This window comes from Magnolia sinica, chromosome 1, assembly GCF_029962835.1.
Source record: "Magnolia sinica isolate HGM2019 chromosome 1, MsV1, whole genome shotgun sequence".
Lineage (NCBI taxonomy): Eukaryota > Viridiplantae > Streptophyta > Magnoliopsida > Magnoliales > Magnoliaceae > Magnolia > Magnolia sinica.
In genome coordinates this window covers 19,294,210-19,321,331 of record NC_080573.1, presented here as the reverse complement: position 1 = coordinate 19,321,331, position 27,122 = coordinate 19,294,210, and the positions used below count along the sequence as shown (strand labels likewise).

General features: G+C 40.0%; 1 protein-coding gene across 2 annotated transcripts in view; it reads left to right on the top strand.

Moving 5' to 3' along the window:
* Positions 1-27,122, top strand: part of LOC131242262 (disease resistance RPP13-like protein 4) — a 78,866-nt gene that overhangs the window by 23,179 nt on the left and 28,565 nt on the right. The window contains exon 1 of one of the 2 annotated variants that reach the window (XM_058240809.1): positions 19,904-19,943. The exons of the other annotated variant lie outside the window; for it this stretch is intronic. The gene's annotated coding sequence lies outside the window, so the exon portion shown is untranslated. Of the gene's footprint in view, positions 1-19,903; positions 19,944-27,122 lie in introns of those variants that run through there. 2 annotated transcript variants of the gene reach the window in all.

Genomic DNA, 27,122 nt, shown 5'->3' with positions numbered 1-27,122 from the left:
GAATTCAGAGGAAAGAAACTAGGGATTCAGAGGATCCACTTGTAGAGATCAGGGAGAAATTATGCCTGCTTCAGAAATCATGGAATTTAACTAGACTTCCTTTAATATAGTTTTCAAAAGGTGAAAGGTATATGAATTAGAATGGATTCCATCACCAAGCCATGCCCAGGAGACAAAGTAAACAACAGAATTAAACTAATTACCAACCAACCAACAATGTATGAGGATCAGGAAGGGTACTGTCATCCTACCATGCCCATGGGATAATGATGAACAATAGGGGTTCCTGACTTCATAAACATAAAAAGGGGAAAAGAAATACTCAAAGCCATTGCAAACCCATTGTAATTTCAGTCACAACAGACCATAAAAGACTAAGAAAAATATTCCTTTAATAATCAACTATATCAAATTCAGTTTATGAATTAAAGGCACACAGTAAAATCTCCCATCTCGCTACAGGCTTCACCTCTTAGCCCTAGCTAAGAGGTTCAGCCAAGAATGGACATGCTTAGGCTGAATCCAACATAAACAAGAGAAGAAGAAGAAAAGAAAAAGAGGAAACCCAGCCTGCCAATGTTGCTCATGTGCAGCTCTCCATACGTCAGACCAAGCTCCAACTCTCCTCTTTCCAATGCCTCTTTCCCTGCTCCGCGACCAGCCCTAAAGCTTCCTGTCTTGCTCCTCACAGCCGCCCAGATTCTTGCTCCCGTTCCAGCCTCTTGCTTCAGCCACGTCCAGCAGAAAAAACCACCCTTGTCTTCCCGTTTTTCTCCTAAAACTTCACGTCTCGGCCCAAAAAAACTCCCTATCCATGCTTTCTCTTCTCTATTTTATAGAAGACCCTCCTGAAAACTTCGGTCGAAGTTTCCCTTCCGCACCAGGAGAGCTTTTGCACTTTGTTTCCGCAACTGAGTTCGTCTGCGCAGTAAAAACGCAAAACGACTTGCGTTTGGAGTGTCTTTGCGGCGTGATATCGACCTACCTGACAATTTTGAAATCTTGGCTAGGGTATTGGACTCCCTGTGGACACATTGGACGGTCTGGATCACTCAAAGTATTGATGACCGTGGCCCACTATCTCCCGCAAATTCCAGTTTTTCCGAACGCGCGTAAGGCGTACGCAGAGGCTCTGACGTGTTCGGTGGGCCCCACAGAGGTATTTTCGGAGAAATCCACCCCGTCCATTAGATTCAGGATGAAATTTCAGTCAAGAATGGGTGGTTTTGAACGTCCATTGACGCGGCCCAGAGAAGAAATCACCTCAAAAATTGTTTTGAACGTCGCAGGACCGCCTATTTGTGGCCTCTATATCGCGCACGTGTGCTTGCATGGGTCCAAAAGTTCAGCAAGGTTTTATAGTAGTCGAGGCCCTCTACACGATGGACGGATTGAATCATCCGTACAGGCTATGGGTGGGGCCCACTAGCGTCCGTAAAAACGGACAGCGTCCGTCCGTGTTGCCGCGTGAAACGGCAGTTGCCGTGTTTGGGAAGGAGACGCGGGTCAGCGCTGCTGACCCACATTTGTTGGCTCGGTGCGGCTCGGGTCTACGTGTGCTGTGCACACACACATCACATACGGGCCCCACTGTGATGTGTTTCAACAATCTAATCCATCCATTCATTTTCCCATCTTATTTAAACCGTCGAGACCAAAGTTGGTTAGTTCCAGATATCAGGTGGGCCCAGAATCAACGGTTTATGGGCTGATCTATCAGTTGGGGTACTTCCATAGTGATCCGAGGGCTGAAATTTGATATGTACGGTTAATTTATGGCCCTCAGGCCATGTATGAAGTTTTGAGCCAATCAGATGGCGGGAACTATGTGATCTTGCATTCTTCACCAATTTTAGGCCTCTTTAACGTGAATGGCCTGATTTCCTCGGATCCCTGGTGTGTAATTCCATCGATCTTGGTCCCCTGGAGTCCGTCCCTTTCCTTGGGTGTCATCAGAGCGTTAAATCCATGGTTTAAGCACCCTTTTTCAGTTCATGCTTGTAATACACTCTGCATCACAAATACAATTAAATCAGGCCATTAAACGGTATCATGCTTGTAAATTCATGCAATAACTAAGTCTGATATGCAATATTTGACCCTCAACATAATCCTCAACCAGCATTTTGCTAGTCCTGAGCAAAATATGCGAAAAGTAAGTTGAGAATTACAGAACAATTTCTATAAACTCGCGTGATTTTTGTAGAATAATTCAGATATGAGAATTTCCAGATTCATGAATGTTGGATATTACTTCCTCCTAGACTCAAGCGCACGGTAAACTTCATAGTCAAGTTCAAATATTAATTCATTAATTAGAACAATTCTACACATCGAGTTCCATGGGTGTATAGTGTAATCACGGCTTATCATCATTAAGAGATTCAATTGTCAAATTTCTATGATACATTGATGTTCGAATGAGCATTCAAGACAACCAAAACCTAAACCAGAAATTGCCTTACAATTCTCTCTCTTTTTTTTTCTTTTTCTTTTCTTTTTTTTTTTTTGTCCAGCTTTTGATTTTTCCATCAAGGGGAAAGGGAATCACATCCACACCTATAAGGAGCAAACCTATGATGAAGATCGTACACCCAACCCTTTCCTGATGACAACTGTTTTTTTTTTTTTTAGCTGGTATTCTTTTTCTTTCTTTCATTCATTCATTCTTTTTTTTTTTTTTAATTCTTTGTATTGAACAAGATGAACAATTCCCCAGGTTGGTTCCTTCCATGCTTAATGATCACCAAGTCACAATTCAATATCAAACTGAAACTTTAATGTGTAAGCGAGATGTGACCTGTGAATCCATGACTCAATCAATGTTTACAACTTTTAATAATGGATTAACAATTCAAACTTAGCTGTGAAATTCAATAGATAACTGAATCCAAGAGTCATAAAGTACCAACATCACGCATCGTGAAATTCTAAGTGCCCTAGATGGCCGTCAAAATCACTTCGAATTCATCAGAAATCCTGAAAAATTTAAAAAAATTTCACAACTTTTGCTCAAGACCAAGAAAATACTGATTAGGAAACCTAATCTCCCACCCCCAACCAAAAATCTACATTGTCCTCAAGGTAAAAGAAATAAACATGTAATGCACATGAGACAACAGAAATATAGGAGGAGTGATGGAAAGATAGTACCTGGACGAAAAGAATCAAGAGGCTTTCCAAAGATATCTACGTAAGAGCGGGTCAGTACAAGAGAGAAACCAACAAAAATAAAATAAAATAAAAATAACAAAAATGAAATCCTACCTACACCACTTTCGCAAGTACGCTCGATTGCATTTAGCATATGCAACAAGCCTTTAAACCCCTAGGTTACCCCTAGTGGACAAGTTGTAGTCTCGTGAGGGTTTGCAGTAATGTTACCCACAAACATTGAACTAACTAATGATAAAAACGAAATGAAATGAAGAGCTGGGTTACCTCCCAGGAGCGCTAAGTTTACCGTCTTCAGCCAGACAAATAAAGCAACTACCCTAGTCCTAAGAAAGCAATGAAAAACTACTGAGTCAAGCCGCAGGGTTCCTCTTTCGGCCAGTATCTTGATAAGTTTCTCAGTAAGTTCCTCAACAGGATCATCCAAAAGCCCTTTTTGCAATAGGCTTGGACGCTTTGGAGCATGACCTTCCATAGAAACTTATGTACCTCATAAGAAATTTTCTGTTGAAGTGCTTGAGGTATCCATAGTATATACGATTCACCTGTGACAGAAGAAGTTTCAACGTTAGTATCCCATAGTGAATCAGAAACTCCAGGTAGATAAAGTTTAGAAAACTTCACAAGAAGTAATGTAGTCTCAACACATTCCGAAGTGTCAGACTTCGGTTCAATTTTCAGCTCCTCCTCCCTTAATGGTAAACATTCAGGATCTGTGGAAGAAGGGGCTTCAAAGTAAGGGTTCTCTCAGTCAGTGATGACTACCGAGATGTTGTCTTGCAAGGCATTCACTATGTCTCTTATCATGGGATCATTTGAATCTGTAAAGTGTGCCAAACAATCATCAAAAGAGTTGGGACATTCAGCTGAGGGTGACTCATTTTCCACATTAAAACTTGTGATGATCTGCCCAAGGAATCCATTGTCTTTAAAGGTAAACGAAAGTGTGCTCTCTTGCTCCAGCCCTGCACAGATAGATTGAAAATCAATAGGGGAAGCATCGATGTGATCACTTTGTTCATTGAAACTACTCAATCGAGGTGTTGAATTGTCAAACGTGTACAGCTCAGATGGTGGCCTCAACTTAGTGGTTTCAATTTCCAAAGTCGTAGCGAGCAACTCGTCCTTCTCCCGAATCACATCATCATTTAATTCAGAGGAGTGGTTCAAACATGTTTCACAAGAGTTAGAAGGGTCGATTGTAAGGGGCTCATCCTCCACCTTAAAATCAGACATGTCAGGTGAGGGGAGTGGCTCATTATGACTGACCACTTCATGTACGTCTTGATCATTGACCTAGACCAAACTTGAGATTGATTCTAGGGAACTTTGGGCTGTATATTCATGATCATCATCCCAATAAGCATCATCGTCTAATTTCGTACAGTACACACTTGGGATGGGGTCGCTCTCCTCACATTCTACACCTAAGTTCGGTTGAGGTTTGGAAAAACTAACCTCTACATCATCCTTGAGATCCTGTGTGTCATGTGAGGAAAGTGTGTCATCATCACTGTATTTGAAAGATACCCACGCATCTTGACCATTCCTTTGAACAGTCATTGAGATCAACTCATCGGGAAATTGAACCATATGCTCATTGATAGAATCCAACTCCTCATTTGTAATTCCAGAGTTCTTCCAAAGCGAGTTAGGATCACTTTTCTCGCATTGTATTTCTGGAATGAATTGTGGTTGAGATAACCGAGCCTCCTCTATCTTATCAAGGCGCGAATTAAGCGCTTCCAACGATTTTCTCATTTTCGTGAGATAGGTCAGGCTACGCTGAGCTAAATCCTCTTGGATTGTTTCTGGTTGGATATCAATGGTAGGGTATCCAAGAGGGTAATCATTATAACATATAGTTGGTTCATCTTCCAAATTTTGATGTTTCCCCTGGTAATAGTCATACTGATCATACATGGGAGAATATGATGGTTGATAATAATCCTCGTTTCCATAATTACGATCATATATGGCCCTATTAACAGATGGAACATAACGTTTTAGTCGGTTCTCAATGTCTGTTCTTGATGGAGAAAAATCTTGAGGTATACGTTGAATTCCACAACCCTCAGGCATTCCCCAATATCTCTTATCCATCTCGGCATATGCACGTACCCATGCTTCCATGGTAGAACCCTAACTCTGAGTCTAATCCTAGAAAAAAGAAGAATCCTACAGCAATACATAAAGTAAGAGGAGAAGTTAGAAAGATGTTACCAGACTAGAGATTCTTATATTAAGATCCTGCAAAAGAAAACAACAGAAATTAGTTTCTAAATTTAAAAATTCTAAAGTAATGTTAGTTTTTAAACAAAAAGTCTACAAGTAGGAAATTTCTAAAAATAAATTAGGAAACAAAGTTAGATTCTAAAAGAGTTAGAATTAGAAAGTTAATAAAAATAGAAAGTTAGTTTCTAAAAAGGAAAGTTCCAGAATTAGAAAATTTCTAAAAGTAAGGAAAGATGAGTTAGTTTCTAAAATTAGAAAGAAACTCTTAAAAAAAAAAAAAATAACTAACCAAGTTTCTAAAAACAAAAGAGGAAAGTTTCTAAAAATAAACTAGTTCCTAAAAATAGAAAAATACTAGAAAATAGAAAATTTCTAAAACTCAAATAATAATTCTAAAAATAGAAAAAGTAGAGGAATTAGAAAAGGATTACCAATTTAGAAGTTTATGTCAGGATCCTACAAAACAGGAAACAAGTTAGTTCTAAAAATCAAATAGAAATAAGAATCTAAAACTAAAGTTAGTAAAATCCTAATCTCAAACTAATTCTAAAACTAATTAATTTCAAAGAATCGTAACCGTCAGTCCCCGGCAACGGCGCCAAAAACTTGTTCACACCCCAAGTGCAGGGTTGTGATGTAGTAATAAACTCGGTAAGACCGAGGTCGAATCCACAGGGACTGAAACCTGTACGTTATCTGAAACCAAGTAGAAATAGAAATAGACTAAGATGTGATCTAAACCAAGTAGAATTTAAGAAATAATTGTGGAACAATTATCTAAAGCTTTAAAGAATTCAGAGGAAAGAAACTAGGGATTCAGAGGATCCACTTGTAGAGATCAGGGAGAAATTATGCCTACTTCAGAAATCATAGAATTTAACTAGACTTCCTTTAATATAGTTTTCAAAAAGTGAAAGGTATATGAATTAGAATGGATTCCATCACCAATCCATGCCCAGGAGGCAAAGTAAACAACAGAATTAAACTAATTACCAACCAACAAACAATGTATGAGGATCAGGAAGGGTACTGTCATCCTACCATGCCCATGGGATAATGATGAACAACAGGGGTTCCTGACTTCATAAACATAAAAAGGGAAAAAGAAATACTCAAAGCCATTGCAAACCCATTGTAATTTCAGTCACAACAGACCATAAAAGACTAAGAAAAATATTCCTTTGATAATCAACTATATCAAATTCAGTTTATGAATTAAAGGCACACAGTAAAATCTCCCATCTCGCTACAGGCTTCACCTCTTAGCCCTAGCTAAGAGGTTCAGCCGAGAATGGACATGCTTAGGCTGAATCCAACATAAACAAGAGAAGAAGAAGAAAAGAAAAAGAGGAAACCCAGCCTGCCAATGTTGCTCATGTGCAGCTCTCCATACGTCAGACCAAGCTCCAACTCTCCTCTTTCCAATGCCTCTTTCCCTGCTCCACGATCAGCCCTAAAGCTTCCTGTCTTGCTCCTCACAGCCGCCTAGATTCTTGCTCCCGTTCCAGCCTCTTGCTTCAGCCACGTCCAGCAGAAAAAACCACCCTTGTCTTCCCGTTTTTCTCCTAAAACTTCACGTCTCGGCCCAAAAAAACTCCCTATCCATGCTTTCTCTTCTCTGTTTTATAGAAGACCCTCCTGAAAACTTCGGTCGAAGTTTCCCTTCCGCACCAGGAGAGCTTTCGCACTTTGTTTCCGCAACTGAGTTCGTCTGCGCAGTAAAAACGCAAAACGACTTGCGTTTGGAGTGTCTTTGCGGCGTGATATCGACCTACCTGACAATTTTGAAATCTTGGCTAGGGTATTGGACTCCCTGTGGACACATTAGATGGTCTGGATCACTCAAAGTATTGATGACCGTGGCCCACTATCTCCCGCAAATTTCGATTTTCCCGAACGCACGTAAGGCGTACGCAGAGGCGCTGACGTGTTCGGTGGGCCCCACAGAGGTATTTTCAGAGAAATCCATCCCGTCCATTAGATTCAGGATGAAATTTCAGTCAAGAATGGGTGGTTTTGAACGTCCATTGACGCGGCCCAGAGAAGAAATCACCTCAAAATTTGTTTTGAACATCGCAGGACCGCTTGTTTGTGGCCTCTGTATCGCGTACGTGTGCTTGCATGGGTCCAAAAGTTCAGCAAGGTTTTATAGTAGTCGAGGCCCTCTACACGATGGACGGATTGGATCATCCGTACAAGCTATGGGTGGGGCCCACTAGCGTCCGTAAAAACGGACAGCGTCCGTCCGTGTTGCCGCGTGAAACGGTAGTTGCCGTGTTTGGGAAGGAGACGCGGGTCAGCGCTGCTGACCCGCGTTTGTTAGCTCGGTGCGGCTCGGGTCTACGTGTGCTGTGCACACACACATCACATACGGGCCCCACTGTGATGTGTTTCAACAATCTGATCCATCCATTCATTTTCCCATCTTATTTAAACCGTCGAGACCAAAGTTGGATAGTTCCAGATATCAGGTGGGCCCAGAATCAACGGTTTATGGGCTGATCTGTCAGTTGGGGCACTTCCATAGTGATCCGAGGGCTGAAATTTGATATGTACAGTTAATTTATGGCCCTCAGGCCATGTATGAAGTTTTGAGCCAATCAGATGGTGGGAACTATGTGATCTTGCATTCTTCACCAATTTCGGGCCTCTTTAACGTGAATGGCCTGATTTTCTCGGATCTCTGGTGTGTAATTCCATCGATCTTGGTCCCCTGGAGTCCGTCCCTTGCCTTGGGTGTCATCAGAGCTGTAAATCTATGGTTTAAGCACCCTTTTTCAGTTCATGCTTGTAAATACACTCTGCATCACAAATACAATTAAATCAGGCCATTGAACGGTGTCATGCTTGTAAATTCATGCAATAACTGGGTCTGATATGCAATATTTGACCCTCAACAGGGCCCACTACACATTGGCCATCATATAAAAATTCAGGTTCACTAAAAATATCTCATAGCTTTTAATTATTAGATGCAACCATTGGATAGTTTTTAACTTTTTATTTTCACACGTGTGATAGATGGTCCATATCAAAGTTGGGCTCCATATGATGGACAATTAATAATGGTGAGCATGGGATGATGGATGATCCACATCAATGTGGGCCTCATATGATGGATGGTCCACATCAAAAGGTCGACACTAATGATAAGTGGCCCATATCCAAGGTGGGCTCTGCATGATGGACGACCTGCATTAGAGGCCCATATGATGGACGGTACACATCAAAGGTGGGCTCCATATGATGGTTGGTGGATATTGAAGATGGGCTCCATATGATAGACAATAACATTGATTGTGGGCCCTACATGATGGATGACCAACATCAAAGATGAGCCGTACATAATGAACAGTGTTCAGCATTTCCTATGGTCTCAATCATGTTATTCTCGAATCCGATTCCAAATTTGTCATGGATGCTTTTATGGGATCCTCTAATCCGGCTTGGAAATGGAGGTATTGGTTAGCGAGGATTGAGGGAATTAAGAAAAGTGGTAATTTTATCATCTCTCTCGTTCCGAGAGAAGCAAATGGGCTAGCAGATGGACTTGCCAAATTAGGTTCCAAAAATCAGTCCAGGAGCCTCTTCAACCAAGTGAAGGAACTTCTCATTAATATTAGGGGATTATTCTTGTTAGATAAGGTGGGTCTAGGTGATATTAGGCCCCAGTTGCATGATGGACAACCCACATCAAAGGTGGGGTCCACACAGTGAATGGTCCACATCGAAGGTTGGCCCCAAATAATAGATGGTGGATGTAATGGGGACTAAACAAACTTGAGGGATAATTACTTATAACGTAACGAACATGTTGTTCACCAAACATATTTTGTCTCCTTAATAAGTAGAAATGAAGATAAGCTACTTAAGTAACTTGGGATCCAAACACCCCCTAAATAATTTAAAAAGCATTGGAGGGTTTAATCTTGGCAATGTTACCTTTTAAAAAATGCATTTAAAAAAAATAAAAGTTCCTATGTAATTAGTGCTTTATATGTTGCCTTGTCCATTTCTAATCTGGAGTGGCCAACTGATCATTGCAGAGGCCATCTTCCTTCTTCCTTGTTTTATGGGCTCTCAGTTTTTTCTAGCATTCTTCGACCACTTTATCATGACTTATTAGGGATGGGATGTATTCCTTTGAATGCTGAATTTCATTTTATTTTTTATTTTTAATAATTACCATCTATTTTACAATCATAGATGGAGTGACCGGCATTGTCTGACCAAAGTAGGTTTTTGGAAATATAAACAATCATAGGCAGATTCCCTTTAATAGATGCATCGAGTTTATGATCAAACCTGTTTTCTTTGATTGATCTTGACTTTCCAATATTGTATGCTATTGATCACAAGGTTCAATCATGTGATTGATGTGGTTCTTGCATCTTTAGCTGATGTTGTTTGATGTTTCATCTATCCAACATGTCCAAAGTCGTCAATGTATTAAATAGTGGTGATTGTGAGCCACGTAAGTTTTGAATCAAGGCAACATTTGTGTTTTCCCTTCATCCAAGCATGTTTGACCTTACCAACTGGTCGGATGGCTAATAAACCATATGGTGGGCACTTAAAAGTTTTTAATGATAGTTGTTCAACAACCATTTTTTCCTATGGTGTGGTCTACCTGAGATTTGGGTCTACTTCTTGGGCTTGGACATCCTAAAATAAGCTAAAAACTGGATGGCGTGGATGTTCTTTTCGCTTCCTCTATGTCTACATGACCCTGGGAAGGTTTCAAGGGTGGATGTCATTATCCCCATTATTTCATATGGTGTTGTCCGCTTGAGCTTTGGATACGGTACTCATGCCCTAAAATGAGCTTTAAAAAAAAAAAAAAAAAGAGTAGAAAGCTTGAAAAATCAGTAGGCAATCTGTATCCGCATCTCAAAAGTTGAATGGTAAATCGTGATGTTATTGTATGTGAAGAAATTAGTTTTTCTCAATATATCTTTTCTTGTATCATTGTGTAAGGTTATAACTGACGCAGGGATGAACGTGATGAGGTCGATCACCGTCTTGATCCTCAAGGATAACTATTCCGAATCCACGAAACTTCTCTGGACTCATCACAGGGACTTTTTGAATCCACGAGGAGAGAAAGAAAGAAAATAGAAATAAATTCTAATAAATTTGAAATTTAATTGATTGATGAATTAAACGAGTTCACAACCCTTTAAATAAGAATACCAAGCAATGGAAGAGAAACCAGAAGCAAACTAAAACTAAAACTCCCTAAAATTCATAACTTACTATAAATAGTAAATTTACTTTTATAGTAAGTGTCCTATGTGGTGTAACCACGTTATTCTCCTAATTATTCTAAGCACTTTTCATGTTGGACACAACTCCTAAAGCCCAACGGATGAAGAGTTATAATCAAACTAAAACTTACTATTTTTAGTAAAAACGGAATTAAATAAGGAATTCGGCCGTCAATATGATGAAATCTCGCAAATTCGGCGTGGGCAACCCGGAATGACCGGGTTGGTTGACTAAAGTAGCTCGTCCTACCCCAAAATCATATATGTTATATATGTCAAGTAACTCATTTCGGTTTGCGAGATATGCTTGTTTTAAGGTTCTGATAGTCTTGATGACTTCTGCCTCTGATCGGGCCTTCTCTGATCCATCTTGGATATGAAAGTATCCACGACCCGCTCTACATCAGTCCCCTTCACTTCAAAAGAACTCGTCCTTGAGCTCTCATGTTGCTTCGGTTCTTGATACTCAGTCTAGTGCGCCATAACGATACCCGGATCAAAAGTTATGATCAATTTACAGTCCACCTTCTTTTGGTCCAACCATGCTAGTAATGTATTTATGACACGTTCTACATTAGACCCCTCAACTTGAAAAAAACTCACCCTCGAGTTACTCAAGGAACTTGACTCATGATTATGAGATAACTTTTTACGCTGATGTTTATTAGCCATTTTCTTGTACTTGGCATTAGGCTCCTGAGCTGACACAATATATGTACTCATGCTTTCCTTAACTTAACTAGTATCGATCAGTTCTTTCACTCCTGCCTTCAATATCTAACATTCTTTCTGACTCACCAGACAGTGAGGGTGGTTGGGTAAGCTAGCTCCAAGGACAAAGCTTATGTGATGTTGGATGTCCCTCATGGGGGGCAATCAATCGATTAAATCTTTGCGCCAGACTTCTTTAAATTCGTTCAAGAAAGGCTTTAAACTTAGAGGAATGTTTAAGGGTTTCGATTCCTTGCCATTTACTACTACAACGTATACCTCACCGGCTTCCTTGGATTCCTCCACGAAATCCCAAATAATTAGGAGGGAACTCCCCTCCACTTTAAAGGCTTTAGGGTAGTTCTCTGGTGCCATAGGGGTAAGGATTATTTTTCGACTATCCTTGACGAATGTGTAGACATTGTCTCGTACTCGATGGGTCACATCACAGTTCGACTGTCAGGGTTGATTGAGTAACATATGGCATGATTCCATGTCGACCACGTCACAAAGCATCTGATCCTTATAATATTTAGCAATTGAAAATGAGACTGTGCATTGTTCAGTTACCTTAGTCTCGTTTGCCTTTTTTTATCCAGCCAATTGAGTACGGGGAAGGATGTTTTGTCGTTGGTAGTCGCAGCTTGTCTACCATTTCTCTTAAAACGATGTTCTCGCTACTTACACCATCTATGATCATGTCACAAACCTTTCCGTTGACAGTGCACCACGTACGGAATATATTGTGTTGCTGTGGATTTAATTCCTTCCGTGAGGTATACAGTAATCGCCTCACAACTAGAGATTCGCTACGATCCTGGACCGTCAACTCAACGCCATCTGCTCCTTCCTCAGTGGCTTGCTCATGTTTATTAAAGCCAGGGTTTTCTTCTACGGCCTCAACTTCAGTCCCCCATTCGTTTATGGTCAAGTGTGCTGCAGGATGTTGAGGATAGGTGTTTGATAAGTGGACTGGTTGACCACAACGGTAACAATTGTTCGACATTGGCCGAACGTAAGGATTTGGGATCCTACTCGGGCCCGCTGTCGTGGGTGCTACACGTTGAGGCTTAGATGAGCCACTTCCTATATCACGGTCTGCAGTTGCGGGAGGTTGAGGACATTCTCCTATTGGTTCTTTTCCTCATGCTAGCATTCGATTCTGCGTGGGACCCCTTATGGGGAGTCGAGTTAAAAGATAATGCCGATTAGAGACTCTTGCAAGCTGCATTTCTACTCTACCTGCCAACTGAACCGCTTCATTCATGGTCCTGACTAGGTGCATCTGAATTCAATCCTGAATTGTCGATCGTAACCCTCCTATAAATCGTGCCACCTTCTGTGACTCAGATTCTGACAAATCATTTCGTGTTGCCAATAGCTAGAATTCTTAAATGTAATCTGTGACAGTTCGATTTCCTTATCGGCAATTCTAGTATTGTTGGAATAATATATGCTCATAGTCATTGGAGAGGAATCGTGATCGAAGAAAGCGTCTCATCCGTGGCCATGATGAGATGGATGCCTTGTTCTGTCGAGCACGTGAGAGTTGTAATTGCTCCCACCATGTAGAAGCACCAAATTTTAATTTAGATGCCACCCATTTCACCTTTTTATGATCTGGCATGTTCATGTAATCAAAATATCTCTTTACTTCGGCTAGCCAATCGAGGAAATCTTCTATGAGTAACAAACCATTAAAACTAGGAAGTTTGGTCTTACCTCGATAGTCTCTTTCAGCACTATCTAGATGATCGCCTCTATAAATTGGTCGTCGGGTAAAACCTTCATTAAGGTCCTCATCACTAAAACTTGAATAATTTGGTATGGCATTACGGTTTACCACTGGTAGTGCTTTACGAAAATCGAGATTGTGCCGTACAGCAACCACGGGCAGTTGAGCATCACCTAGGGCTCGGGGAGGAATTAGCACATCCGCAAGACAGTCGAGGGTCGCCTGCAGCCCTTGCATAGTCAACTGACTCTCTCGGTGGAAAGCTTTCATTCTTTCTGAAAGATAATGAATCCCTGGATCACTATCCATAGGATTTTGGTACATACCTTCGTTGTTTACCATTGGCCCGAGGGGAGTCCTCGCTTTGATATCAATTGACGCAGGGATGAATGTGATGAGGTCGATCACCGTCTTCCTCAAGGATAACTACTCTGAATCCACGAAGCTTCTCTAGACTCCTCATAGAGACTTCTTGAATCCACGAGGAAAGAAAGTAAAAAAAATAGAAATAAATTCTAATAAATTCAAAATTTAATTGATCGATGAATTAAATGAGTTCACGACCCTCTAAATAGGGATACCAAGCAATGAAAGAGAAATCAGAAGCAAACTAAAACTAAAACTCCCTAAAATTCGTAACTTACTATAAATAGTAAATTTACTTTTATAGAAAGTGTCCTATGTGGTGTAACCACGTTATTCTCCTAATTATTTTAAGCACTTTTCATGTTGGAAACAACTCCTAAAGCCCAACGGATGAAGAGTAATATCAAACTAAAACTTGCTATTTATATTAAAAATGGAATTCAGCCGCCGATATGATGGAATCTCGCAAATTTGGCGTGGGAAACCTGGTATAGCCCGGTTGGTTGGCTAAACTAGCTCGTCCTACCCCAAAATCATATATATTACGTCGAGTAACTCATTCCGGTTTGCGAGATGTGTCTATTTTAAGGCTCTGACAGTCTTAATAACTTGTGTCTCTAATCAGGCTTTCTCTGATTCATCTTGGACATGAAAGTGTCCATGACCCGCGGTACATCAATAACCAATATATAAAGTACACATATTTGTTACAACTATTGATTTTGAGGATATTTATAAAAATATATATATATATATATTTACATTACTTGGCGTAATTAGTTGAGATTGTCTATAAGTTGGGGTGATTTTGAAGATTCAATCCTCCTAATTTGTGGTTGACTTTCGCTAGATCGAAGATCTCAAGTTCAATTGATTGGACTACAAGCTACAATCTATTAAGAAGATGTGACATCCAAACCTTCCAATAAGTCGGCCTTACTATCAGTACTTTTTTTTTCCTTGTCAACTTTTTAGTACACCCCACTGTCAATTCACACATCACTGTTAGCCACCGCCACTAGGGAATCGATGGCTTACTATCAGTACCTATATATATATATATATATATATATATATATATATATATAGAGAGAGAGAGAGAGAGAGAGAGAGAGAGAGAGAGAGAGAGAGTGAGAGAGAGAGAGAGATATGAGCCATTTAAATTGGTCCAACTAGCTGTGCATTAAATGTCAATGAGAAATTTAGTTGCCTCATTTAAGGAGAAATTAATGCCCGTAAATGTCCTAGTGAAAGTTATTTCAAGGAGAAAATTGAATCGTTGGCTTAGATGGGCCTACAATGGCATTAATGTGAAATCCACCCAACCATCACATGCATCACCCCATGGTAAACCTATGGCTTGAAAATCAGTCCTATCCATGGTTTAAGTGGACCACACAGTTGGAAATAGTATACAAAAAAAAAAAAAACCCCACCAAACTGTTTCCCTTGGTGTGGCCCAGTTGAATCATGTTTGGGCCTGATTTTTGGGTGTCAGGCCAATGTTTTGATGCATCATCTAATGGTTCAAATGGATTTCACATTATCATAATGATGGGCCACGTAAAAATCAAGGGTGGACGTCTCTCCCAATCATTTTCATTAGTATGACCCACTTCAACCGCATATCAGCATGATCTTTTAGCTCCGAACCCAACAAAAAATTACCCATCTATTGGTTACAGTGGATCTCACTCATATATTACACTAGGCCACTCATAAAATGAAAGGCAGACCATGGAATAGCAGATGTTAGTTCCTGTGAAAGTGTCACCTTCCCGAGGAGTTTCAACACCCGGTCAAGGCTTCGAGTATCCATAGGTGGTGAAATCCCACTACGGCGTGAGTGTGTAGGGGTGTGTATAGGGTTGTACATTGAGCCGAGTCGAGTCGAGGTGGGCCAAGCTCGGCCTGACTCGTCCATGCTATACTCGAGTTCGAGCTCGAGCTCGCCCTCGGGCTCAACATCGAAGCTTGGCTTGTTTGCTAAAGGTTTCGAGTCGAGTTCGAGTCTAGCTAGTGGTTCGAGTCGAGTCGAGTTTACCTCGGTAGGGTAAGGGAAAGAAAAAGAGGGAATGAGGATGGGTAGAGTTGGGTAAGGTTTTTTAAGTTTTAACTTCTTTTTTAAAACTTATATATATATATATATATATATATATATATATATATATATATATATATATATATATATATATATATATATTATATTTCATATTAATATAATATATATAATATATATTATTAAAATATATTACTTGAGCCGAGTCGAGCTCGAGCTTTGAGTCAAGTCGAGTTGAGTTGAAATACACCATGGTCGAACTCAGCTTGAACTCAACTCGAGCTTTAGTAAACAAGCTTGCCTGGAGTCGGCCTTTCAAGCCGAGTCAATCCAAGCTGATTCGAGCCCAGTCGAGCGAGCTTTTTGAGCTAGCTTGACTCGTGTTCAGCCCTAGGTGTGTGTGCGTGTGTTGAAAAAAGAAAAAAAAAAAGAAAAAGAAAAAAAAAAAGGTTTTATTTAAGTAGCACCGTATTGAAAGTTTCTCTAATTGTGAGGCCCACCTTAATGTATGTGAAGCATATCCACTCTCTTAATCCATTCAATCTGTTCATAAGTTCACACTGCCGGGAATGAAGGGAAAACACAAATATCAGTTTGATTCAAAACTCCTATTGCACCCAAAATATTTCCAATAGTAAGCGTTCAATCCCCATTACTTTATTTGGTGTGGTCCATTTGAGCTTTGGATCTTTCTAGTTTTTGGGCTCGTGCCCTAAAATGATATTAACAAGTGGACAGGCTGCGTGGATGTAACACATATATTATAGTGGGGTTCACAACACTTATCCACGTTAACACGGGACTCCCTGCATCCCTGAGACTTTTTCTAGCACCAAACATGCTCAACAATCAAAGTCCCTGGGGATTTTATTCTCTGCAGAAGGAAGGCTCCTTTTATTTTTCACGAGGACTGTAATGTGGACGTGAGATCTACTCCGACCATTAAATGTGGAACCCTATACTTGTCCTAGTGGAAAAAAATCAGGTTGATCCGTTATTCAAGTGGGCCATACCAGTGAAAGCTGTGGAAAGAGAGACATCCACCATTGATTTCTACTAGGCCCAATGTAATGAACATATGAAATCCACTCTAACTATTAAATTCTAAACAAAAATCTATGCCTGAGGCCCAAAACGTAGGTCCATACATGATTTACGTGAGCCACATCATAAGAAACAATTTGAAGGGTGTGCTTTCTATGTGCACTGTGTTTTATATTGTAGTCTACCTGAACCATAGCCGGGGCTGATATTTGGATCCTACGGCTAAAATGTAGTTCCAGACTTGATGGTTGGGGTGGATTAAACATTCACCATAATGTGGGCTACTCAAGTGGAAAACTCATTTTCTTTTGAAATATCTATTATCTAGCCTTGAAATTGGACGCGGATTGCGTCCTACCCCCGTCGGGACTGTAATTCTGAGGCCCACCGTGATGTAAGTGTTTTATCCACGCCGTTTATCACTTTTCTCAGATAATTTTAAGGCAATATCTGAAAAAGAGGCAGGTCCAAGGCTCAAGTGGACCACAAAGTGGGGATTGAACGGCCACCATTAAAAACTTCTTGGGAGCTGGAGAAGTCTTGGATCAAACTTATATTTGTTTTTTCACTTCATCCTCGTTTAAATGACCTTATTAATAGGTTGTATGGTAGAAAAAACATTAAGGTAGCACTTGTAAAGGTTTTAACCGTGGGTGTCATTATAACTACAGCTTCCGTTGGTGTGGTCTACTAGAGCCGTGAACCTGCCTCATTTTTAATCTTATATCTTAAAATGATCTGAGAAAAATGATGAACGGATTGGATAAAACTCTTACATTACGGTGGGCCCCACAGAGCCCCACCCAGACGGATTACCGTCCGAGCGGGGTAGGACGCAATTGGCGTCGCTTGAAATTAGACTGCTAGTGGGACATCCAACTAGTTGTGTGTGAGTGAACTCTTAGAAATTCTTTTCAACATTCCATATTTAAATTACACGTGTGCATCTAATGCTAATTACCGTTTATTAATTTTTAGTATATTAAATTTTATTAGTGATTCTATTTTATGATTAAATTGAATTTATGATACATAATTCCCATCGTACTTATATAAGACTCAATGTCATGTATCTCACCTATGGTGCATTATACACGGATGAAAGAAGAAATCCTTGACATTTAACGCACAACTAGTTGGACTAATTTATGGTCTAACTAGTTGTGTGTGAGCATTTCTCATATATATATATATATATATTTTTTTTGAAAGTTGTCCACTGAGTGTGACAACTGAGTGTATCATAACTTACAATCCCACCAGACTTTTTATTTAAGAGGTTTGGTCTCCCCATTCGTGGCTTTCCCCATCCACGTGTATGGCTCAGCAGACTAGCCCATCTATCAACCGTTGTCAGGTACACGTGGCAATTGAGCATCCAGCTGCAAGATGTTATAGGCTTCTCATATCCAGATCAGGTTCCGAGGCCCAAAACCTGTACCATGCAAAAACCACGCTAATGGGATGATCCAATCCATCCTACTCTAGCTTTATTTTCTATATTCATCCGTTTTCTAAGGGATGGATGACTTCTCCAATGTGATTCTTTAGAAACCCAGGCAATCCATGGTGGGCCCTAACAAGTAGATGGATTGAAGAATTATTTTCGTGTGAACAATATTGACTGTCCACATTAAAGGCCATGGATCAAATGGATAACAATTGCAAAATTAGTATGACAACTTAGCTCACCAAAAATGTGTTGGACTTAATGAATAGTTTAGATTTATTATTATTATTATTTTTTTTTTTTTGCCGAAAGATTGATAGATTGCCGAAGTCTACCCTGCTGGTCGGATGGACCGATCCCCAGCCAGCTGAGCATCTTGCTCCCTTTAAAAAGTGCTTTTAAGAGCTTGTTTGAATAATACCATTTTTAGTTTTTTTATTCTTTTTATATACTTATGTTAAGTAATTAAGTAACCTTTTTAATTTTAGTTAGTTTGGTAAACACCGTTATAAAAGTAACTTACTAGTTAAAAGCTACTTAAAAAGTTTTTTCTTTTAGCTTTTGAATTCATGCCTTTTTAACTCTCTCTCACGGCCCATGTCTAAGGAGGCTTTTTCACAGGCCATATAAAAGGAGGTCCCACATGACGGACTATCTACATTAGAGGTTAGGCTCACATGGTGGATGGTCCACATAAAAGGTGGGCCCCACATGATGGACAGTTGTACTGTGCTAATTAAGGATGGGAAAATCCTTCGAGGTTGAGCACATTGACCAATTGCTACACATGAGATCATTCATCGTGTATGACCTTTGACGCGACTTAGGGCATGGACGGCGACCTGATTCTGGGCCAAGCCATTTACATGTAACCACTGGTGCCTATACTTGCAAGGCCCATGTTTGCCCGCATGGTTGCTTAATCTTGTGGGTCAATAATCACACAAGAACTGTACATGCCTCTGGCATTAACTCAAATTAGACTGTTCATTTTGTGGTGCCTACTACAAATTGGTCATCATCTAAAAAGCCAGGTTGACTAAAAAATCTCATAGCTTTTAATTATTAGATGCGACCATTGGATATTTTGTTACTTTATATTTTTTATTTTTACTCATGCATGCTGGATGATCTACATCAAAGTTGGGCTCCACATGATGGACAATTAATAATGGTGAGCCTTACACTATGGATGATCCATATCAACATGGCCCCCATATGATGGACAGTCCACATCAAAGGTCAACACTAATGATGACTAGCCCATATCCAAGGCACGCTTCGCATAATAGACAACCCACATTAGAGGTGGAACCCACATTAGAGGTGGAGCCCACATGATAGATGGTATACATCAAATATGGGCTCTATATGATGGTTGGTGGATATTGAAGGTGGACAATGACATTGATGGTGGGCTCACATGATGGATGACAAACATCAAAGATGGGGCCTACATAATGAACAATGTACGTAAAAGGTTAGTCCCAAATGATGAATGGACCACATCCAAATCAAAGGCGGAATCCACCCAATGAATGGTCCACATCAAAGTTGGCCCCAAATGATGGACGGTGGATGTGAGGGGGACCAAACAAACTAATTGAGGGATAATTACTTATAATCTTAGAAGTCAAGTATGATTTTTCTACTTTTTGGTTGATAAATCTGTTGTTTAACAAACATACTTTATTTACTTAATAAGTAGAAATAAATATAAGCTACTGAAGTAACTTGGGATCCCAACACCCCCTAAATAATTTAAAAAGCATTCCAGGGTTTAATCCTTGACAAGTAATTAGTTCTTTATATGCTGCCTCATCCATTTCTAATTCGACTAGCCAACTGATTGCATAAGCCATCTTCCTTCTTCTACGGTTTACAAGCTCTCCATTTATTCCGGTATTCCTCCATCGCTTTATCATGACTTATTAGGGATAGGATGTATTCTTTTGAATGCTAGATTTTATTTTATATATTTATTTTTTTAAAAAAATTTAATTACTATCAATTTTACAATTCATAGATTGAGTGATCAGCATTGTCTGACCAAAGTTGGGTTTTTTAAACATAAACAATTCTAGGCAGATTCCCTTTAATAGATGCATCAAGTTTATGGTCGGATTGAACCTGTTTTCTTTGATTGATCTTGACCTTCCAATCTTGTATGCTATTGATCACAAGGTTCAATCATTTGATTAGCTAATGTTGTTTGATGTTTCAACCATCCGATGTGTCCAAAGTGGTCAATGTATTAAATAGTGGTGATTTTGAGCCACAAAAGTTTTAAATCATGGAAACATTTGTGTTTTCCCTTCATCCAAGCATGTTTGACCTTACCAACTAGCCAGATGGCTAATAAACCATATGGTGGGCACTAAGAAGTTTTTAATGGTAGGTGTTCAATCACCATTTTATCCTATGGTGTGGTCCACCTGAGATTTGGATTTACTTCTTGGGCTGGACATCCTAAAATAAGCTAAAAACCGGATAGATGGTGTGGATGTATGTGTGTCTTAGGTAGGCTGTCCATCTGTTTTTCCAACTCATTTTAGGGCATTATCCCATAATTGGAGTATACCCAAAGCTAAGTGGACAACACCACAGGACTGTTGATATCTTCTTAGTGGCCACAAATGTTTTAGATAAGTTGATATTTGTAATTTCACATCATCCATATCCGTGTGACCTTATAAACAAGTTAGATGACAAATAAATGTCACCGTGGGTGTTTAAAAGGTTTCGATCATGGTTTTTATTATTATATCCCCAATGTTTCCTATGATGCGGTCTACTCCAACTTTGGATATGCTTCAATTTTGGGCTTATACTTTAAAATGAGCTCGTAAAATGAATGGACAATATAACAAGACACATAGATCACAATGGACCCCATAGAGCATATTGGGTTATTAAGTGTGCAATCTACATCCATGCAATACATACATCAACCTAGGTCCATTCACTCATGCCCTGATGAAATGGGGGCGGCTCTCCTTTAAGAAGTGCTTTATATGTCTTATTATTTATTTATTTATTTTATTATTTTTGTAAGAATTTCTTTATATACTCTCTCTCTCTCTCTCTCTCTCTCTTTCTCTAGTACAAAGTCTTTTCCATTTGTTACTTTTTTCTACTGAAAAGTTAAACTTGCTTTATATGCTCCCCCGACCATTTCTTATGGGAGCGAATTGCCTTATATATCTCTGGCCCAGAGTTATGTGGGGTTCATAAGATGTTTAATGCAAGGGCATTTTCACATCGAGCTTAAGTAGGATTGCTTGTGGGATGTAGGGTCACACTCGGGGTGGGCAGCCCGTGTGAGGCGGGCTCCACCCATGTGAGGTGGGTGGCTTGTGTGAGGTGGTACCCATGTGATTTGAAAGACCACAGTAGGGCAAATGCCATCAGAAGTTTTTTATTATCAGGATAATATGTATTCCTACAGTTTATCTGAGTGTTTATAATTAGGGTTATCAATGGGCTGGGTTAGGATTGAACCGAGCTCTATCAAAGCCCAGCCTGCAATTCTAAACCTAAGCCCAAATCCAGCCTGGACTTGTGACCGGCCGAAAATAGTCTAGCCTAAGTCCAACCTGAGACATTTACACAAAGCCTGACATGAGTCTGCCTAAGCTTGAGCCTTGAATATCTAAGTTGATAAATGATATTTTGGTGTGTCTCATGTCTGAGAGAAGGGGAGAGAATGCGTGAGAGAAGGGGAGAGAATGAAAGAAAAGGAGGTTTGGAGTGCTAAGCTTGAGTCCTGCCCGATTTAGAATCAGGGTTCTGATTTTAGCCCAAGCTCGACCGTCGGGCCTGATACACAACCCCAAACCCAGCCCAATCGGGCCAAGCCCGAAGGACCATTGGTACTACCCGGCCCATTGACAACCTTATTTATAATTCTAAGAACATTTTAGATGACATATAAACATCATGATCAGCTGCGGGAAGGTTACGATGGTGGATGTTGCTGTTCTCATTGTTTTGTTGGTGTAGCCTACTTGAGCCTTGGATCTGCCTGATTTTTAAAAACCTATGCTATTGTGGTCTTTAAAAATTGATAGATGGAGTGGATTTGTCACAGATATCTTTGTGGACCCCACCCAGCCTTGGCCCCGGTCACAGGCAATCCACTCCCATTTCTGATGGGAGTGGAGTAGGTGTGTCCCAAACTTGCCTTAAGATGGTGCAACCCTTACTATCATGATGTATGTATTGTATCCACACTGTTCATCCATTTGTAGAGATCATTTTAGGGCATGATCCAAAGAATGAGGCAGATCCAAAGCTATAATGGACCCCACCACAAAAAACAGTGGATAGAGTGACGCCCACCGTTGAAACCTTCTTAAGGTCCACCATGATGTTTATTTGAGATCCAATCCGTTCATAAGTTAACACAGACATTAAATAATGTAAAACACAAATATCAGCTTCATTGAAAACTCTTGTGGCACTTAAAAGATTTTAATGGTGTCCGGCACTCTCTCCACATTTTTCTGTGGTGGGGTCCACTTGAGCTTTGGATCTGAATTAGTTTTTGGCTTATGCCGTAAAATGGTCTCTCCAAATGGATGAACGATGTGGATACAAAACATACATCATGGTGGGACCCACAAAACTTAGTGACGTCACTTCGGTGGCGTGTCTGGCCACTCAACCTGTCAGCGGCGAATCCGCATCCCATGCTAACCGGGACGCGGATTTCCTGCGAAAGCCTTTTCCAGGAAGTTCCTGCACAAGAATGCTATGTGGGGCCCACCATCGTGTTTTTGAGAAATGTACTCCGTTCATCCGTTTGGTGAGCTCATTTTAGGAAAATCGACGAAAAACGAAGTGGATCCAAAACTAAAGTGGGCCACATGAGAGGGAAAAATGGGAAAAGAAATACCTACCGTTGAAACCTTCCTGGGCTCCTCCTTGATGTTTATATGCCATCCAAACGGTTTATAAGGTTATTAACACAAGGATGAAGTGAAAATACAAAAAATTTAGCCTGAAACAAAGCTTTTATGGTCATAAGAATGTTTCAACGGTTCTAACTGAATCCCTACTGTTTCCTCTCGTGTGGCCCACTTGAGTCTTGGATCCACCTCGTTTTTTTTACTTGTCCTAAAATTATCTTACAAAACGGATGAACGGAGTATATTTCCCAAAAACAATGGTGGTGGCCCCACCCAGCATCCTTGCGCAGGAACTTCCTGTGAAAGGCTTTCGCAGGAAATCCGCGTCCTGCTGACCGTGCAACAGCTAACCTCACCGCTGGTCAGTTCGATATAGGCCCACCAAAATGTATATGTTTATACACACCGTACATCTATTTTTCATAATATTTTAAATTATGAATTTAAAATTGAGGGCGATCAATATCTCACGTGGACCACCACATAGAAAAATAATGTTGAATTATAATACCTACCATTAAAAACTTCGTAGTGCCTACTGTAATGTTTAGTTTTCATCCAACTTGTTGAGTAGGCCACCCAGACTTAGGTAAAAGGAAAATACAAATATCAGCTTACCAACAATGTTGTGGCTCATAAGAAGTTTTTAATAGTAGCGTTAAATTACCACTGTTTCCTGTGGTGTGATTTTCCTGAGATTGGAGTCTATGCACTAAAATGAGATAACAAAACGGATCAACGGTGTGGATATGAAACACATATATAAAGGTCGGCCCAATAGTCATGGCCTGCTCCACCGACTCACCTAGTCCCGTTCTTGCTTATATGCGGATTTTGCTACTGCAGTGCAGCTCCCTCCAGCGTGGCGGAGACAGTAGGTGGCTGTGGCCTCTCCCAACACAGTGCGGCCCTGACTGTGGGCCTGCTTTGATGTACTCATTTTGGATCTATTACGTCCATCTATTTTTTCAGCTAATTTTAGTGCATGAACCAAAAAAAGAACCAGATCTACGTCTCATGTGAACCACATCATAAGAAACAATAGTGATTGACCATTAAAAACTTCTTGCCACGAAAGTTTTCAATCAAGTTGATATTTGTGTTTTCCCTTCATCTAGGTACGTGTGACCTTATTAACTGGTTGGATGGAGAATAAACATAACAGTGGGCCTGAGAAAGTTGAAAATTGTCTGTGCTCAAAAACCACTGTTTCTATAGTGTAGTCTACATGAGATCTGGATCGGCTTCATTTTTCCTCTTATCGACTAGAATAAGCTGAAAAATCAGAAGGACGGAATGGATATACAATACATACAACAAGTGGGCCCCACGTTTAGGCCCCACCGTGTTGATGAGGTCCGGGAGCTCGGTATACCCAATCCTCATCCCGTCTATCTAATGGACGCCGACAGGGTAACCATCCCCACCGGACGGAAGCCGATTGTGTCCTGCCCCCGCTGGATGGAAATCCGTCTAGGCAGGGGCTCTGTGGGGTCCACCCTGATGCAAGGGTTTTATCCATGCCATTCATCCATTTTTTAGACCATTTAATTATATTAAGTTCAAAATGAGGCAGATCCGATCCACAAATGGACCATACCACAGGAAGTAATGATTTCTACCGTTGAAACCTTTATAGGCTCACTGTGAAAACAAATATAAGCTTGATGCAAAACTTATTGACTTCTATGACTCCAAGAAGTTTTTAATGGTGAACGTTCAATCCCCACTTTATAGCCCACTTGAGCCTTTGATCTGCTTAATTTTAGAGTTCAAACTCTAAAATAAAATTTCAAAATAAATGAACCGATTGAAAAAATCCATACATCACAGTGAACCCCACAAAGCCCTGCCTGGTAGATTATAGTCCTGGCAGGGGCAGGATGTAATCTGCTTTCCACCCTAACTGGGAGCGGAATATTGGGTGTAGCCCTTACCATGGGTCCACATTGATGTATGTATTTTATATACAGCCATCCATTTATTTTTCTGGGTATGAACCCAAAAAATGAAGCAAACCCAAATTTCAAGGTGGACCATATTACATATTGGAAGAGAGATAAAATGCCTCACCTTAAAAACTTCCTAGGATATTGCTAATGTTTTCATGATGTTTATTTATCATGGAACCTTTTGACAAGGTCATAAAAATGTGAATTGAGGGATAAAATAAGTATATGTTTTATTTAAAACTTTTATAACCCATAAGAAGCTTTTAATGTTAAGTCACCACTGTTTTCTATGTCATGATCCACCTGAAATTTGGATTTTCTTTTATTTTTGGGCTCATGCCCTAAATTGATATGTCAAAATGCTACAGGGATGAACGTGATAAGGTCGATCACCATCTTCCTCAAGGATAACTATTCCGAATCCATGGAGCTTCTCTGGACTTCTCGAATCCATGAGAAAAAAAGAAGCAAAATAGAATTAAATTCTATAAAATTCATAATTTGATTGATTAACCGATATAAATGAGTCTACGACCCTTTAAGTAGGGATATCAAGCCTTGGAAGAAGTTACGAAATTAAACTACAATTAAAACTCCTTAAAATTCGTAACTTACTATAAATAGTAAATTTACTTTTTATAGTAAGTGTCCTATGTGGATTAACCACGTTATTCTCATAATTATTTTAAATACTTTTCATGTTGGACACAACTCCTAAAGCCCAACAGATGAAGAGTTATAATCAAACTAAAACTTACTAAAAATAATAAAAATTGAAATAAACATGGAATTCGACCATTGGTATGATGGAATCTCACAAATTCGGCATTGGTTACAAAAGTAGCTCGAGCTACTCCAAAATCATATATGGTACGTCGAGTAACTCATTCCGGTTTGCGAGATATGCCTGTTTTAAGGTTCTAACAGTCTTAATGACTTCCACCTCCGATCGGGCCTTCTATGGTCTATCTTGGTCATGAAAGTGTCCATGACCCGTTCTACATCACAAAATGGATGGATGATGTGGATATAGAATGCATACATCAAGGTGGGCTGCACGGTAAGGGCCACACCATCTTAAGTGAGGTGGCCACACCTAATCTACTCCCACGGAGACCTAGCTAGAGAGGGACCTCCCTGCCAGGGGCTAACCATGATGTATGTGTTTTATCAATGCTGCCTATCCATCTTGATTGATCACTTTTGGGGCATGAGACCAAAAAGTATACATATCAAAGGGTCAGGTGGACTACACTATAAGAAGTCATGGTTACACTGACACTGACTGTTGAAACCATTTTAGGGCCCGCCATGTTTGCATAATTCAATCAAACATGGAGCCACACATGTTTGAGTGTGCGATTATGATAGTGTAGGCATATGCCAGAGTCCTACTTGACTAGAATTTAATTGAACACTATTATCTCTGTACTAAGATAAACCGTTTAAGACTGAATTTAAGGATCCGGTTGCCCGCTCAACCACCAGTAGTAATAGTGATCAAGCGATTTATAAAACAGGAAAGGGTTAGTCATTTTGAATGGATTCATTTTCCCTTGTATCTAAAGATCTTGTTCTTTCACCAATAATTGTAACTAATATATTTCTCAATAGAAATAAGATTAATAGATTTGAAATAGAAAAAAGTTGTGCCAATTTTATTTATCAATAATTGATAGAGAAATAAATAAACTAGAGAAGATAAATTAAACGAGAGATAAATACTTAAACCGCTTGTGTGGATAAACAATCAAGGCAAATAGTCAGTAGGATGTGATAAGAGTGTTTGATCTTTTAAATACTGACTCGGTTGATTAGTACTTGATAACATAATGTTACAAATATTTATATTATACTAAGCATACTACAGCGATGGCACTAGCATCGAAGTGTGTCTGCTGCAGGGACGGAATCGAGTAGGACCCAGTCGAAGAGTCCTGTTCTCATCTCTTTCTAGACGAACAGCCAGCTAAATCAGTTTGGGGATATTTTGGAGTGCAGGCTGGGATTTCATCATGCAGGTGTTGATAGTGGAAGCAAGAATTATGCAATGGCTCAGACAGAAGAGGTCAGTGGGTAAGCTAGCTCTTAGCACCGGCATATATTCTTTGGGAGCTACGGAGATCCAGGAATGGGGTGATTTATGATGACATAACTACGAATTCCCAGTCGGTCATTGTGAGAGTTTCTTGGTGGCTGGCTAGCGCCAGAGATGATGC